Source organism: Aristolochia californica, unplaced genomic scaffold (assembly GCF_029961685.1).
Source record: "Aristolochia californica isolate CCGP_79_NKW_82.1479 unplaced genomic scaffold, dmAriCali1.0.hap1 SCAF_289, whole genome shotgun sequence".
Taxonomy (NCBI): Eukaryota; Viridiplantae; Streptophyta; class Magnoliopsida; order Piperales; family Aristolochiaceae; genus Aristolochia; species Aristolochia californica.
Genome location: NW_027181980.1, coordinates 1 through 15,000, shown reverse-complemented (window position 1 = coordinate 15,000; position 15,000 = coordinate 1).

The following is a 15,000-nucleotide window of genomic DNA, read 5'->3' as shown; positions in this document are numbered from 1 at the left end:
AAAAAAATAAAATAAGAAAATTAGGACGTATTTTTCATATTTATGGGATTAAACAAAAGGATTCGCAAATAAAAGCGCTAATGCCACGACTAGCCCATAAATTGTTAAAGCTTCCATGAAAGCCAGACTAAGCAATAAAGTACCTCGTATTTTACCCTCTGCTTCTGGTTGTCTCGCGATACCTTCTACGGCTTGGCCCGCAGCAGTACCTTGGCCAACCCCAGGTCCAATAGAAGCAAGCCCTACGGCCAACCCAGCAGCAATAACAGAAGCGGCAGAAATCAGTGGATTCATGGTAAGCTCCTCACACCAAAATAAAGAAATGGTTAATGATACAATCAACCAATGAATTATTACTTATTATTTCATCATTAAGACCCATCCGCCCGAAGTAACTAAGAACTCAAAAGTGAATTGAGGTAATGATATCCCTGAATCAGCAGAACGACTTCAATATCTCCTTTATAATTTCTACCGTGTAGTCTTTGTAAATCCAAAAGGTTCTAGTTATTCCATTTCTTTGGTCTAAGCCACTCTTTTTATTCTTGGCACGTTCTGTTCTCCTCTATATGCTTGACTTCATCTGTTTATTGTTTATTCATTCAATCCCCAGTCACAGATAAAATAAAACGGAAGAACTCCTATTGAATTCAAATTCAGTAGTAGGAAAGAATAAATATATATATATTATATATAATATATATATAATATAAATAATAATAATATATTATATACAAAATATAAAATAATATTATAATATAAAATAAAAAATAATAATAATATAATAAATAAAAAATAGAATAGAATATATATTTCTATTATTTTATTTGTATGTATAGTCCATATATGGATAATTAATGAATATCTAATATCACATATACATGTGTTTCTTGCATAACGTAAACCATTCTTTATGCTGTTGAATCGGATTCTAGTCGAAGAATAGAATCATGCTTCGAAACATACACAGGAATTGGCTTATAGCCATTACACTACACATATATATCCATACCTAGCTCAGCACGACCCCCTAATCGACTTTTTTATGAATCTTATTTGCTTGTAAACTCTTCTCTTCCTTTTACTTATCATTATCGCGACCCCTGCATGAATATAAATGGATGGGATCGTCAGCCCGAATCATTACGTATAAAGATTTGATTGCAATTAATGACAACTTTGATCAATCGTTGAATCAAATTGAATCAAATCAAATAAGAATGGAATTATTCTTTCTATAGAACATACTCTTTTTGTTTTAGGCGCATGTCGGAGACAGATAAGATAACAATTCTTAGTCAAATTATGAAAAAAAAAATAGAGTAATTGACTGAACAAATATGATCATATCATAGAATATTGATTAGAGAGACATAACATAAATGGACCATAAAGTCAATCTTAGGAAAAAGATCTTTTAGATCTCTTTCCTTTTTTTTTTTACAATTCCCAAATATCGTACATCTTTTTTGTTCCTACTCTAGACCATACATGTCTCGTTTGGATATATTGTGTTCCCCCAGTAGATTATCTTGAGACACTCGAGAGTTGGGATAAGCTTTTTTTTTTCGAAAGCTAGTCAATGATGACCCTCCATGGATTCACCTATATAAGCCGCGGCTAAGGTTGCAAAAATAAGAGCTTGAATCCCGCTTGTGAATAATCCAAGGAACATGACAGGTATAGGAACTACTGAAGGTACTAAAGAAACAAGAACAACAACTACTAATTCATCAGCCAATATATTCCCGAAAAGTCGAAAACTAAGTGATAAAGGTTTTGTGAAATCTTCTAGGATGTTAATTGGTAAAAGTATTGGAGTTGGTTGAATGTATTTACCAAATAACCCAACCCTTTTTTGGTAAGACCTGCATAGAAATATGCCACTGATGTGGGTAAAGCTAAAGCAACAGTAGTATTTATATCATTCGTAGGTGCTGCTAACTCTCCATGAGGTAACTGTATGATTTTCCAAGGTAAAAGAGCACCCGACCAGTTAGAAACAAAAATAAATAGAAACATAGTTCCAATAAAAGGAACCCAGGGGCCATAATCTTCTCCAATCTGAGTTTTGCTCAGGTCTCGAATGAATTCAAGGACATATTCGAAAAAATTCTGACCGTCGGTTGGAACGGTTTGTGGATTCCGAACAGCTATAGCGGCTGAACCTAATAAGATAGCAATTACGACCCAAGAAGTAATAAGTACTTGGGCGTGGACTTGGAAACCCCCTATTTGCCAATATAAATGTTGGCCCACTTCCACACCAGATATATCGTATATATCCCTTAGTGTGCTTATGGAACATAGTATAAAATTCATATTACCCTCTGACAGAAATAGAACTAAAAAAGGAATTTTAATTATTTTGATTCAACCATCTCTTTCTCGACTCGCCCACTTTGACTTTAATCGCATATTTCAGGTGCCAAGGAATCACAGAATATCCCCATCCATTTTTATCTCTTTTTTGAGATTCAGGAATGGTAACCGATTCAATCAATCTATAGAGTTCAAAAAGTTATTGACTTATCTTAATCTTATTATTAATCAATGATTTCTTATATAGCTAGAACGACCCTCACAAATTGCGGATACTAATTTGTTAAGAATCAATCGGATTGAAGCTATAGCGTCATCGTTGGCTGGAATCGAAATATCTGCGAGATCCGGGTCACAATTTGTATCGATTAAACAAATCGTCGGAATACCCAAAGTGAGACATTCTCGAAGAGCCGTATATTCTTCTTGCTGATCAACGATGATTACAATCTCGGGTAACTCCGTCATATATTTGATCCCACCCAGATATGTTTGCAAGTGAGATAATTGTCTCTTCAACATTGCTGCGTCTCTTTTCGGGAGACGTTTGAGTTTCCCCGCCTCCGCTCTCAAGTCCCTGAATTTATGAAGTCTCGTTTCTGTAGTAGACCAATTTGTTAACATACCCCCGAGCCATTTTTTATTAACATAATGACACCGAACCCTTATTGCAGCTGCTGCTACTGAATCCGCAGCTTGACTTTTGGTACCAACTATTAAAAAGTGCTTTCCCCTACTTGCTGCATCAAAAACTAAATCACAAGCTGCTGACAAAAAACGAGCCGTTCTAGTAAGATTTGTAATATGAATACCTTTACGCTTTGCGGAGATGTAAGGTGACATTCTAGGATTCCATTTCCTAGTACCATGACCAAAATGCACTCCCGCTTCCATCATCTCTTCTAAATTGATGTTCCAGTATCTTCTTGTCATTTCACCCCACACTTTCCCTTTTTTTTTGTTAAGAAACAAGGTACCTTGAAATAAATAATTGTTCCGACGGAACCTTCTGCCAGGGATTGGCCGTTGATACACGGTCCAAGTCATTAATTACTTTCTATTCGTTATTATCTTTATTAACATTAACAAATCAAATGACTGGACCATACATACCATATATATATAGATATATAGTTCAAAGTTAAAAGAAAAGAATGAATATGCTCTTATTAGGAATCATTAAATCCTGTAAATGATTGTTCTGCTGTATCATGGAAAGTCTTTTGTATGCAAAAACCCAATAATTCTCTGTGGTGGAAAAAAATATCTCTTATTTTCCCCTCGAATAGATTCTTCTTTTTTATTTCCAAAGGAATGTTGTTGTGTTGCCTAGAACGATGCACTAATCCTTTAAATGCGGTACCAACAGGTATCATACCCCCCAGAACAACATTCTCTTTCAGGCCTTTCAACCAATCAATACGACCTCGTAGAGCGGCTTTTGCCAAAACTCGGGCGGTTTCTTGAAAACTCGCTTCAGATATGAAACTTTGAGTATTCAGAGATGCCTTCGTTATTCCCAATAAAATGGCTCGGTAACAGATTGCTTCTTCTAAAGCGCGCCCTGTGCGTTCCGCTCGCAACAATCCGATTAGTTCTCCGGGTGAAAAAACATTAGACATTCCATCTTCTGAAACTAACACTTTTGATGTTATTTGACGTACAATAATCTCTATATGCCTATTATGGATCTGCACCCCCTGGGATCGATAAACCTTTTGGATCTTATTAACCAAAGAAATACGACTTTGCGCTATGGTTAGCTCAGCTCCAATTAAAAATCCCCAAGGATTTCCAAGAATTTTTGTTATATGTGCGTTCCAACCTTCAACCCTCTTCTCCAAGTTCATCGATATTGAATGAATTGAACGCACTTCTAACACCTGTTCCACTTTTGGAAGACCCTGCGTTATATCACCCGATCTCGATTTTTCATATATAAATGTAACTAATGTATCTCCTTCATAAAGAATTTCTCCATAATGGCCATGAACGGTTGCTCCCGGAGTGGCCAAATGAGGCTTAGCCGATCTTATTACTAAGGAGTCAACATGAACAATTATAACTTGACCAGATTTTATGCGCGGTCCATATTTTGATATACATACATTTTCACAAATAAACTGCCCAAGGCTAATTGTTGTGGATGTCTTCTCACAATAATTGTGATGGAGAAAGCACCAATTTAAATCGAATGGATTCAAAATGATGTTACTACATGGATCGCGATTGTAAATTCCCCCATTTTCATCTATTAAATAATATTGAATAGCTCTGAAAGGCTGTTTTAAATTCTCAAGTCGCAAATATTTATTTAAGAAGATCTGATTATAAGTTATTAAGCAGTAAGATGAATAAAAATTCGCAATTTTAGATACAGTACCCAGGGGACCTAACAAATTGCTAATAGCAATCGTGGAATCTTCTTTAATTGATTTTTTTCTCACACTGAGAGATTTGGAACCATTGAATGGACCAATTCGAGAACAATTAGATGATGACAAAATTAGAAAAGATTGGCATTGCTTATTTTTATTCAGCAACATATGAATAGTCCCTTGATGTTGGGTAAGTGATTGAATCTTCGCCTTGGGGTAAAAAGGATTAATATTGGTGCGATCTGATCCATTATCGAGATTCAATCCCGAACCTCCCCTATCATTCCTTTTTTCGGTATACGAAATAGGGGACTTAACTAAGTCAATTCTTATGAAATTTCGAATCAGATCATTTGTCCTTACTTCAACAAGGGAAGCATGGACTTCTTCTATAGAACCATTTCGTCCTTGGTCCCAATTCAATACTAAACAAGTTCGAACTAATTGAATATTTGTGTGAGAGATTCCTCGAATGGGTTTGCCGTTTCCATAAAGGATATAATTGACAACTCGGAGTTGCACATTATCTCTTTCCTGCAACGGATCCTGGGGGAAAAGCGTTGCTAAATTTATGCCATCGGCTATTTCATATGTGACTACAGGCCGAACCGAAACAAAATACTTTTTCTTGATGGGTGTAATCCGTTGGACATAGATCCAATTTTTCAATTTTTTTGAGTCCTTAGAATTTTTTTCTCCCGTTTCTGGTGGTACCAAGATGCCGCTATGCCGAGAGATTTTATCTGTTTCTCCGGGAAAATGGATATCTCCTGAAAATATTTTCAGTTCAATCTTTTTCTTTTTCCTCTCCACTCGGACCAATCCACCTACTCGGCTTCTTGTATTTAAAGCTATTCGTGTACCTACTCCAATGAGACTATTGTTCCGTACCATTATGGACGAAGATCCGGGTAAAATATGCACTTCTTCGGGAATGAAAAAAAAGCGATCTACTTTCATTTGGTATTTCGGCCTAAATTCTTTTGCTCCTCGATATTCAATCAAATCTTCTTTTTTTAGGATGAAATCCACCTCTATGGTACCATATTTAGTAATTCCTGAATTGCTTCTTCTGTATTGGGGATCGTCGAAATAAGCAAGAATACTATTTTTACGTAAAATACCAGTTATGAGTATTTCAATCGAGATACCAGAACAGGACATTAGTTCTTTCTCTCGTTCTTGATCATATTGGAATGGGAGTATGAATCTATTTCTTCGCCTCTTCCCCAATAAATCAGAATTCTCGTAGAGAATGGCAGGGTATATGAAATTCCAATGACCATTGGATATGATTCGATCTGGTCTTGAATAATCAAAACCCCTATCTACTTTTTTACCGAAAGGACCCGAACTAAACAATTTGTGTCTCACTCGATCATTAGTCACTGAGAGGCCAGAAATATATCTCTGTTCGACAGGAAGAGAATGAACATTCATTTGATCTTGATCCCTGTGGGGGGAAAAAGGCACTATATTAGATCTGCACGGATCCCCCGATAATATCCATAAATGGCTTGTTTTTGGTAAGAGATGAACATTACCATATGTATATTCAGGTGCATGGTACACGTCGGTACTCCAGTGGATTTCTCCCTCTGAATCAGAATAAATATGTTTTCGAACTCTTTCTTTAAAATTCAAAGTGGATGTTCCAGCGCGAATCTCGGCGATCACTTGTTCTGATTCCACATATTGACCATTTTGAACTAAAAGAAAACTTTTTGGTGGAATATTCACACTATGAATAATGCCTTGACTCTCAATAGTGACATACAGGTCTATATAACATAGAAAAGCAGGATGCCCATGACGTGTACGTGTTGGATGAACCAAATCCTCATTTAATTTAATTTTTCCATTAAAAGGAGCTCGTACCTGTTCTGCAGTACCACCTGTGAATACTCCACCAGTATGAAAAGTTCTTAATGTTAGTTGAGTCCCGGGTTCACCAATTGATTGACCCGCAATGATACCCACTGCTTCCCCTAATTCAACCAGGTCACCATGAGTGGGACTTCGACCATAACATAATCGACAGATCCAAGATGTACTACGGCAAGTGAAGGGAGTTCGAATATATATTGGTTGTGCCTGAAAAGTTATGAAGCGATTGACAAGTCCAATCCCGATATCTTGATTTCGAGCGGCGATACACCGTAGACCCATATATATATCGTCTGCTAATACACGACCAATTAATGTTTGGATCATAATTTTTTCCGTCATCCCATTTCGGGGACTCACGGAAATACCTCGGATAGTGCCACAATCCGTTCTACGTACAACAATGTGTTGAACTACTTCAACAAGTCTACGCGTGAGGTATCCAGCATCTGATGTTCGTACAGCAGTATCCACAACTCCTTTGCGGGCCCCATAGCAGGAAATGATATATTCCGTTAAAGAAAGTCCTTCGCGTAAATTGCTTTGAATGGGTAAATCAATCATTTGTCCTTGGGGATCCGACATTAATCCCCTCATACCTACTAATTGGTGTACCTGAGATGCATTTCCTCTAGCTCCCGAAAAGGACATTATATGGACTGGATTAGAAGGATCAGTCATCCTAAAATTAAGATGCATTTCCTGTCTCAAATATTCACTTGTAGCATACCATATCTCAATGGATTGACGTAATTTTTCTACCGCGTGTACATTCCCATAATGATGGTGCTTTTCTAAAATAAAACTTTGTTGTTCAGCATCTTGGACTAGCCATCCTTTAGAAGGTATTGTTAAAAGATCATCAATTCCTAATGAAATGGATGTAGCGGTGGCTTGCCGGAAACCCAGAGTCTTTACTTGATCCAGTATATGTGATGTATATGCCATCCCGAAGTGATCTATTAATCTGCTAATAAGTCGTTTCATGACAGTTCCATCTATCACTTTATTGTGAAAGACCAGATCGGGCCGTTCCGCCATAAGTACCTCCGTATTCCGCTGAGTGGGATTCGCCAATGGGGTTGAGTCAGTGATTCGAAGACTTCCTTTCCTCGATCTTGATTCACGTAGAAATTAAGGAATTAGGATACCGGTTGAACCAGGGAGGCTCGCCCGGATATCACATAATTACTTAGCTTAGGCACCGTATGAGTAGGCCCGGCAAAACCCTTGTATGGCTTCTTCTATTTCTCTATAAAAAGAAATATGACCAACTGTGGTTCGAATGTATATACAAAGGATTTCTTTTTTGACACTTTTCACTATTAAATAGTGTCCATAAATCTCATGATAGGTTCCCGAGGATTCATATTGAACTTCTCTAGGAAGTTCTCTTGAGGCAATGACACGTTGATCTAGTCGCCACCGGAGCCACAAAGGGCTATCTAAATTGATTCGTTTCTGACGATAAGCTCCAAGTGCATCATAGGAACTACAAAAATAAGGTTCTTTCCCTTTCGTATACTTATAGTTATTATCGCCAACTATTTTATTTTTATAGTGTCCGCGATTCCATGGATTATACCTATTTGCACAAATACCTCGACGATTCCCGATTGTTAATATATAGAGTCCCATAAGCATATCTTGCGTTGGTATGGAAATGGGATCCCCAATAGCTGGAGACAAGAGATTCATATGAGAAAACATAAGTAAATGAGCCTCCGCTTGAGCTTCCAAAGATAAAGGTACATGAACAGCCATTTGATCCCCATCAAAGTCTGCATTGAATCCCTTACGAACTAATGGATGTAAACAAATAGCACGTCCTTCCACTAAAATAGGCTGGAACGCCTGTATGCCTAATCTATGCAGGGTGGGTGCTCTATTCAGCAATACGGGATGCCCCTGCATAACTTCTTGAAGTATTTCCCATACAATTGGTTCTTTTTCCCTAATTTTACTTTTAGCAATCCCTATGTTGGAAGCAAGATGTTGTCTGATTAAACCACGAATTAAAAATGTCTGGAAAAGCTCTATTGCTATTTCTCGAGGCAATCCACACCGATGTAATGAAAGCGAAGGGCCCACAACAATGACGGAACGACCCGAATAATCGACTCGTTTACCAAGTAAAGTCTCGCGAAATCTCCCCTCTTTGCCTTCAATTACATCTGAAAACGATTTGTAAACTTTATTATGACCGTCCCTCATTGGTTGTCCGCGGATCCCATTATCAAGAAGTGTATCCACGGCTTCTTGTACCAATTTCTCCTGACACATTACTAATTCCCCTGGTGTGGATCTACTTGTTGTTAATGGATCAGTAAGAGTATTGTTCCGATAGATAACTCTTCGATAGAGTTCATTAATATCCGAGCTCATTAGTTTACCCCCATCTATCTGAATAATGGGTCTCAACTCGGGAGGAAGAACTGGTAATAAGCACAAAACCATCCACTCTGGTTCCACGTTTGTTCGGATAAAATGCTTAGCTAATTCTATGCGTCTAACCAAAAAATCCTTTCTTCTTCCAATTTTTCTATCTTCCCATTCATTCCCGGTGGAACCCTCTTCCCCTAATTCCTTCCATTCTGCCAATGAATGATCTGTAATAATTCGCAAATCCAGATCGGCTAATTGTTCTCTGATAGCACTCGCTCCAGTAGAGATTTCTCGATTTCGAAATGTATCGAAGCCTTGGGTAGTAAAAAAAAGTGGGATGCTGTATTTCCAGGATTGGATTTCATATTCGAATGAACCTCGTAATCGTAAGAAAGTGGGTTTTTTAGCAACGGGCCTAGCAAAAGAAAAATTGGGATAGGTTCCTATGAATTCCCCCCTTAAAAATCGGACGTGAAGGTTTCCTCTCATCCGGCTCAAGTAGTTACATCAAATAAAGAAAGGGGTTCTTTTTTTCCAATTCCCATTTTGTTCTAGAAAGCCCCATAAAGATTTACTCCTTACTCAAGTTCACAGCGAGGACCAACCAATATCTCATTATTCATTCTTACTTTTACTTTATGAATTAGTTATTCAATTCAATTACGACAGAAAGGAAATGAGAAATTTTTGAGTAGTCTACTTCCCTTCGAATGAGAAATTCCTTTTATTTTAATAATTCAAATAAAAATTCGAATATCTTCGAACTCACTCATCTCATAAGGGATTTACTTGTCTATGCATCGTTTCATTCGATCTTTTAGGTCCCTACTTCACCTCGATGGTTATGCTATGATATCCTTTGAAGCATATATGCGATGGATAAACTCCTGTAACCATGCCATATTTGTTTACTTGAATGGAATCTCTTTCGAAAACAAATGGAATGGCTAATTCCACGAAAGAAGTTTTTTTTTTCACGAGGTATAACTAGCAATTCCGATTTATCTATTATGGAATCGACCATGGATCAATTCCCTTTTCTATTTGGAAGTATTTAATACACCCATAATTCTGAGCTTCATGTTCCTCCTCCAAAGAGACATGTCAGAGTCGGGGGCATCCCAATCGGATTGAATGGGGTGACAGTTTCTCATTCCGAATCTGTAAAATCAAGATTTCGATCAAATCACACATCGCAGTATACTAGGCCTTCTAATTCCTTAAGGGGTTTATCTAAAAAATTCGCGATATAACTGGGAAGACGTTTCAAATACCACACATGAGTCACTGGGCATGCCAGTTTGATGTATCCCATTTGATATCTTCGTACCTGAGAATCAACAAATTCGACTCCGCATTGTTCACAAAATTTTGGGTCTTCTTTTTCATCTCCGATCACTCGATAATTTCCACAAGCACAAATTCCACTTTTAATAGGTCCAAAGATTCTTTCACAAAACAATCCATCTTTTTCCGGTTTATTGGTTTTGTAATGAAAAGTATAGGGTTTTGTCACCTCTCCAACTATTTCTCCATTAGGTAGGATTTTGGTGGCCCACGTACTTATTTGTTGGGGAGAAACCGATCCAATTCGAAGTTGTTGATGTTTATACCGATCGATCATAGAAGAAAAATTCGGATTCATTCCGATCAAGCTTCCTTCCTATGAATCTGGAAGTTCTTCTCAGATACAAGGAAATGATTCAGTTCCAGAGCCAAAGACCGTAGTTCTCGAACGAGTAATCGAAAAGATTCGGGAGCATCCTCCGGGTTAGGTATTGTTCCTCCAATAATCATAGTACCAAGTACTTCCTGGCGAGCTCTAATATGATCGGATTTATAAGTAAGCATCTCTTGTAAAATATGCGCAACACCAAATCCCTCTAGAGCCCAAACTTCCATTTCTCCTACTCGTTGTCCCCCTTGCTTGGCCCTCCCTCTAAGGGGTTGTTGTGTAACAAGTGCATAATGTCCACTGGAGCGCCCATGGATTTTATCATCAACTTGATGAATTAATTTCAGGATATAGGGTTTTCCTATTATAACAGGTTGTTCAAAAGGATCTCCTGTTCTTCCATCAAATATTCTGCTTTTTCCTGGATACTCGGGTTCAAAGACCCATGGATTTGCTGTTTGCTTTCTGGCTTCATATAATTCAGAAAACACTAATTTTCTCGAAGCTTCTTGCTCATATCTTTCATCAAAGGGTGCTATTCTATAATGTCTGTCCAGCAAGTTCCCCGCTAACCCGAGAGAGCATTCAAATATCTGTCCCACATTCATTCGCGAAGGTACTCCTAATGGGTTGAAGACCATATCCACTGGTGTTCCATCTTGCAAATAAGGCATATCTTGTCTAGGCAAAATTTTCGAAATGATACCTTTATTCCCATGCCTTCCAGCTACTTTATCACCTACTTTGATTTCACGTTTCTGTGAAATATATACACGAATAATTTCTGGATTATAACTGGACTTTTTTTTTTTCTGGATCCATCTCACATCAATAACCCGGCCCCTTCCCCCTATAGGTAATTTTAGACAAGTTTCCTTTGCAGTGGATACCTGAATGCCAAGTATGGCTCGTAATAATCTATCTTCTGGAGCATACGATGATTCTTTCGCCGCCTGAGGCGTTAATTTACCTACTAAAATATCACCTGTTTCTACCCAAGATCCCAGCATCACAATTCCGTTTCTGTCTAAATTGCGGAGTAAATGAGCTTCCAAATGGGGTATTTCCCTAGTGATTCTTTCAGGACCTTGGCTTGTCACATGAGTCTGAATTTCATATTTCCGGATGTGAAAAGAAGTATAAATATCGGCATATACCAAACGCTCACTAATGAGTACCGCGTCTTCAAAATTGTAGCCTTCCCATGGCATATAAGCTACTAATACATTTTTTCCCAAAGCGAGTTCACCGCCAACAGTAGCCGCACCACCCGCTAAAATTTGTCCCTTTTTAATGCATTTACCCCGCGTAGCCTGAGGTTTTTGATGCATACAAGTGTTTTTGTTGGAACGTTGATACATAACTAATGGAATGCTTATAGTGTCTCCATTACCTGATAAAATGATCTTGTCAGTATCGGTATAAATAATCTTTCCCTCGCATTCGGCTATAGCAGAAACCCCCGAATCTAGAGCCGCTTGGCGTTCCAACCCAGTTCCAACAATACACTTCTCGGACCGAGAAAGCGGAACTGCTTGGCGCTGCATATTAGAACTCATTAAAGCCCGATTCGCATCATTATGCTCAATAAAAGGAATGAGGGAAGCTCCAATAGAAAAATATTGGAAGGGAAAAATGCTTCGAAGATGAATCTGTTCCCATGCAATAGTCAGGAATTCTTGACGGTATCGAACTGGAACAACCTGTTCTTCTTGAATATCCTGGTTCAAGGGCAAAGAATTTCCTGTCGCTACCATATAGTATTCATCTATACTTGGTGCTAAATAAACCACCAGTACCTCTTTAGATCTCTCAGATATCTCATAAAATGGACTCTCTATAGACCCCCAATAACCAATCCTCGCATGAATAGCTAAGGACCCAATAAGTCCAACATTGATCCCTTCGGACGTGTCAATTGGACAAATACGTCCATAATGACTAGGGTGGATATCCCGTATCCGAAAACTAGCAGTTCGACCAGTTAATCCTCCAGGACCCAAATAACTCAATTTTCGCCCATGAACTATTTGTGTCAATGGATTCGTTCGATCCAAAACTTGAGATAAAGGGTGTAATCCAAAAAAGGATTCATAAGTAGTTGTTAATGGAGTTGAAGTTACCAAATTCTGAGGAGTCGGTATTAATTTATACCTGATTGCTCCACATATAGTTCCTCGAACCACATTTTCTAAACGAACCAGAGCCAAACCCAATTGATCCTGTAACAGATCTGCTACAGAACGAATACGTTTATTTTTCAAGTGATTCATATCGTCAAGTGTGCCCATTCCAAATTTCATTCCGATCAAATGATCCGCAGCAGCCAATATATCTCGTGGTAACAAAATGTATTGTTCTGAGGTATATCAAGATTCAGTCTCCGGTTCATGTTTCGTCGACCAATCCTTCCTAATTCACATCTTTGTTGAAAAAATGTCTTTTGTAATTCCTTACATAAGGACTCCGAAAATACTGGATCCCCACCTACACACGCAAATTGTTGATAAAACTCCAAAATGGCATTTTCCCTTGACCCGATCTTTTTTTTTTCCTTTTCATTCAGGAAAGGACAAGAAAATTTCAGGGTAGCAAGCATTATCCAGAATTTCTCTTAGATTCGACCCCATAGCTGATAGTAGAACTAGAATAGATATTTTTTGTTTCCTACTCACGCGGGCCCATATTCTTGCTTTTCTATCAATCTCTAATTCTGACCTTCCTCCCCAATCTGATATTATTGTGCCGGTATAGACAGCAATTCCGTTATGGTCCAATTCTGAACGGTAATAAATACCGGGGCTTTGCAATATTTGATTGATCACAATCCTGTATATTCCATTTACTATAGAGGTTCCCAGGGAATTCATTAGAGGAATATTTCCAATAAATACGGTTTGCTCTTGCATATCTCTACCGGGTTTCCAAATTAATCCTGCGGGTACATATAATTCAGAAGAATACGTGAGTGATTCATACACAGCATCTCTCTCTTTTATCAAGGGTTCCACCAATTGATATGTTTCCACAAATAATTGAAATTCTATTTCTTGATCTGTATCTTCAATTTTTGGAAACTTATGAAGTTCTTCGGTCAAGCCCTGATCAATGAACCTACAAAATCCTTCAAATTGTATCTGACTAAATCCAGGTATTGTAGACATTCCCTCATTTTCATCCCGGAGCATCTTAATTAAGTTTCCCATTTATTGAAAAAATCCCATTATTGGTTAAGTCTTTATCGAACCATATAGATCGATCGAGCAATGATGGAATGTATATTCTTTTTACTGAATCACATGAAATTTTATCCAATTCCATAGACCTATGAAATTGGCATAGACGGAGGAATAAAGAGAGATAATTTTCGACGGATCCAAATGGAGATGGATTAATAAAACATTCCTTGAAACAAAATTCTGCCCCTTAGCTTAGACTGATGGAGTCTTGTATAGAATATACAAATGGATCCAATTTCTACCTGTTATTATGATATTACGATAGATTGGGTATCAGAAATAAGATTGGGTATCAGAAATAAGATTGGGTACCAGAAATAGATTCATGATTTGATCCATTCTCTATGAATGAGATAAAGACAGAATAATCCGGAACAGTATCGAGTTGGTTTTTATTTTAGCACTTAACTTATTTCATTGATTCCACCATTGTTCAAAAAAAGGATTCACAGAGAAGAGGGAGCTCTTGTTAGTGTTAGTAGAATTAGTAGAATACGATTGAAGTGCGTAAAGGGCATTGTATAAGTATATCCAGATATAGCTATCTAGTTATCTGCATATCCCCTCTTTTCGGGGTGCTATATGCGAATTTCCAATTTAGATTCAACTTATTCAATAGAAAAATATTCAATGCAAAATTCAAGCACGACAATTCCCTATAAGATAAGGTGGATAGGACTAGGTATGCGTGTAACAATTTATGTTCGAGGGTTTACATATACACATATATGTTGTTATAATTGAAATTGAAAACAATTGATACTGATTAGTCGTGTATCAACTTTTTTGTTTTCTTATGTTATTAATTTAATTATTAAGGTAAGGAAAGAAAACGTTAGATCAAAATCCAAGAACTGTTCATGAATTCACAGGAAATAATTAATGGCTCCAATTTACTCTGAATTTTGGACTCTGTGCCTAGAAATATCTTTTTTCTGTTTCAATATAAAAAAAAATATTATGTTTTGAAACACTATACAATCAAGAGAACCCTGGACCCAGGGATCCCTTTTGGAAAGGGATAAAGAAACCCGTTTTAAAAATCCAACTCAAACCAAAAAAAGGTTGAGTAACCCCCCCCCCCAAAAAAAAAAAAAAAAGAAAGAGTTAGGTC